Here is a 3,907-nt window from a genome sequence, read left to right as displayed (position 1 = left end):
TTCACCACATTTGACCAAAAGCCTATCACCTTATGTTTCCATTAGTTAGCCATTTTTGAGCCTTAACCTTTTCTTCATAATCTACACCTATACACTTCAATTATACCATTCTTTACATTTATCTTTCCTTTACCCTTATGCTGGAATTTCTTTCTGTGATTTATTCAACTTTATGTGGGATTAAAATGCTAGTTGCTATGTTGGTAAATTCACTAAATATTTTTGATATTTTAAATGCTCCCTTTGATCCAATTTGTATTTGTTATTCTTTATGTTTATTCGAGTTGTATGCGTGATGCAGCTAATAAGTACGCTAGTTCATTATTATAAAAAAAACAAAAAAACAAAAAAATAAAAAAAAAGAGGAAAAAAGGAGAAAAAAAGAATATATAATAAACAAATCTCTTTAATTATTTATCTTTTTATTGGATTTAGAGCATTTGCGAGCATTATTCTATGAAGTAGGGATTTTAGTGAATGATTCTTTTTGTGATCTTAGGCATTTAATCCTTTGAGCATATACTATTATTTATCGCACGAATTCCAGCACTTTCACACTTCTATCCAAATCTCCGTACCTTTACCTTAGCCCCATTTGAACCTTGGTAAAGACCCTTTGATTTTGGTATTTACTTATTCACAGTAGCGAAGATATGATTTATGAGCAAGCTTATGGTGAGCGGGTCTTGTGCATTTGCTTTGAAGGATTTGTTATTCACTTAATATACACTTTGAGCGACTTGAGTGATCCCTGTGAGGCATTGGTTCATGATGTTTGTGTTGAGTTGTCATTTAAGTTACTCATGCATTAATATTATTTCCATTCTTTGTTAATGATTTGTAATTTGATTTATGATTGAGTATCCTTTGAGATGTGTTGAATACTCTCTGTTGTGGACTAGGGGCATAAATTGAAAGGAATTGCTAACTGTAGTTTTATGAGGTGAGTTGTTAATTGCTTGAGGACAAGCAATAGCTTAAGTGTGGGGTAATTTGATGAGCATAGTTTTACACATATTTGCTTGCATATTATTGCGGATGTTCTTAGCAATTATTGTGCTTTTATTCCCAGATCACCCGTGTTTTGTGTTCTTTTGCATTTCAGGAACATTTATAGGACCATCATCGGTGTTTAAGCAATTATAGATCAATACGTACGGAAACGGATGAGAATTCATCAAGATCGGACAAGAGCCCGCAATGCATACATTGAGCACGACCTGGACTCTGGCCGTGCTCAACCATTGGCTTTGATTCTTGAAATTGGCACTTTGGGCACGGTTTTCGTAGCCACCACGGCCTTCAGCACGGCCCGTGGTGGATAACACAGGGAGCAAAACGGGGAGAAACACGGCCATGGTGAAACCCTTGAACACGGCCGTGCTGAGTTAAATATATAAGAAAAATGAATTTTTCTTAGAAAGCGAGAGGGGGAAAAAGAAGTGACATAGAGCCATGGAAGGCCGGTTCGGTTTGCATGCGATTATTGAGTGCGAGAGAGTTCGCGGGGAGTAAGAATCCCGGAATCACAAGGTTCCGAGTGCAAAACCGTAGTGGAAGCAATTCAAGAGGCAGTTTGGGAGATTAATCAAAGTGTAGATCCAGATTTGGAGCTGTTCATCCAATTCGAGAGAAAAGGGTGTACATGTTTTATTTTCATTATTCTTTCATTGTAATTGATTTCCTAGATTGTTTTAAACATGAACATGTTTAGCTAGACTGATTTAATCCATTGGGATTTCTTTACTATGTTGGCTTGATATTATATTGTTGGATTGTTTGAGTTGGTTTTGTATTCTTCTTGTTTTCAGTATTAATAAGATTATGCATTATTCATGAGACGTTGTGAATTATGATGTTTAAATTGCTTTATGAGATTGAGAAATCCATTTGGCAATTGGAATTTTGAATAACAAGAACTGGTTAATAATCGCTTAGAGATAAGAATAATTAACTAGCCAGATTAAGAATTAACAAAGCTTAATAGAGGCGGATTAAGCTTAATGCATCTTTTTAGACAGTAGCTCCACCTCAGCTGCCAAGGCTGTTGTAGAATCTAACTGATTGACCACTCCTTGCCTCATTGGTCGGCTCCTAGAAGACTACCACTAATAATTGTTCATGGCCATCTCTTCTATTATTTTCCGAGCCTGCTCGGGCGTCTTACTGTTTAGCGCCCCTCCTGCTACTACATCAACCATCTGTCTAGTAGCAAGGTTCAAACCACTGTAAAATATCTAAACTTGCAGCTAGACTGGTAGACCGTGGTATGGACATCATCTCAACAAGTCCTTGTACCTCTCCCAGGCATCATACATGCTCTCGTCTTCCAGCTACATAAAAGAAGAAATGTCATTCCTCAATTTAGCAGTCTTAGCTGGAGGAAATTACTTGTAAAGAAATTTCTTAGCCAAAGAATTCTAAGTAGTGATGGTGTCCGGTAGAAGGGACTGCAGCCATCTCTTTGCTCCATCCCTCAAAGAAAATGGAAACAACCTCAGTTGAATGGCATCATCAGTAGTTCTATTTATCTTGAAGGTATCACATATCTCCAAGAAATTAGCAATGTGAGCATTAGGATCCTCGCTCGGCAACCTTCCAAACTAAACACTATTTTGAACCATCCGAATCACGTTCGGCTTGATTTCGAAGTTGTTAGCTGCCACAGGCGGTCTGAGTATACTCGTCTATGTCCTAACTAATGATGGTCTAGCACATTCGTACATTATTCTGTTGGCGTCTGCCGCAGCATTTCCATTTTGATTTTCCATCTCTATTGGTCTATCAACAGGTATCTCAGCCTCAATCTCCTCCTCTACCGATTGCATACGCTTCCTCAAAAGTATGAGGGATCGCTCTGGATCAGACAAAGGCTATACAAGATTAGAGCTAGAGCTCCTGGTCATAAACTACTTGAAACGGAAATCACAACCAACAAGGAAAGAATAATGAATAAATGAAATACAAATAAACAAAATAAAATATACATCAAATAAAGAATGAAAGAATAGTGGCTAAATTAACACAAGACAAATTCACTTTAGTTCACCGTTGCAAAGCTCCCCAACAACGGCGCCAAAAACATGAAATGCTAAATGTATAGCTACAATCTAGGGCAGTGAACCTATCGATATAGTCTAGCACTAATGGCGAGTATCAAGGTCGTATCCCCTAGGGAATGGGTGAACCTAAAGCTACTACTGTACCAAGTGTTATCTAACCTTAAGCAATTGGTGAAAGGTCAACTTAAACTGTAAACTAGAAATGATGAAATGCAAAAGTAAAATGCCAAACAAACTGTAAAGATAATGAAGCAAACATAGGAAGACAGCAAACCCAAAGAGGACCTATTTGCGATGGAATTACTAAATATGATTATCTTGATTAGCAAATCGATTACCCATGCCTGAATCTTAGAATGAACTCAGATCCTTTCACGGGCTCACCGATTTCCTAAGTCTGAAAACTAAAATGTTGGAATCTCTGCCTAACAAATAAGCTCAGAACAACATTAAGATTTGATTCAAGTCTATTAACAGTTGTTAATTCTTAATCCAGCTAGCTAATTAACCTTATCTCTAAGTGTTATTAACCAGTTCTTGCTTAATCAAGTTCCAATTGCTTAACGAATTTCTCAATACCAATTAAACAATCCAAGCAACATTCAACTCAATGTCTCAAGTAAAATGAAACAAACTTTTATTACTAAAAAGTAAGAAGGATTACAATTTGGAATTCTAATAATCAAATAAATAAAAAAAAATCCATCAACAATAGGAACCCCATTGGGTTCGTCAGCGCTAGCTAGTCATACAGACAAGAAACATAACTAGAAGAAAAGAATATATAAATGAAGTTGGAACATGTACACCCTTCTCTCGAATCAAAATGGACAGCGCCAAAATCA

At 36.8% G+C, this 3,907-nt stretch overlaps 1 non-coding gene across 1 annotated transcript; it reads left to right on the top strand.

Moving 5' to 3' along the window:
* Positions 1-2,259: 2,259 nt before the first annotated feature.
* LOC125369628 lies at positions 2,260-2,366 on the top strand. The gene has a single exon (XR_007215305.1). It is a non-coding gene; the product is annotated as a small nucleolar RNA R71 (small nucleolar RNA).
* Positions 2,367-3,907: the final 1,541 nt, after the last annotated feature.

Source organism: Ricinus communis, chromosome 3 (assembly GCF_019578655.1).
Source record: "Ricinus communis isolate WT05 ecotype wild-type chromosome 3, ASM1957865v1, whole genome shotgun sequence".
Classification (NCBI taxonomy): domain Eukaryota; kingdom Viridiplantae; phylum Streptophyta; class Magnoliopsida; order Malpighiales; family Euphorbiaceae; genus Ricinus; species Ricinus communis.
This window is presented reverse-complemented; position numbering and strand designations above follow the sequence as displayed.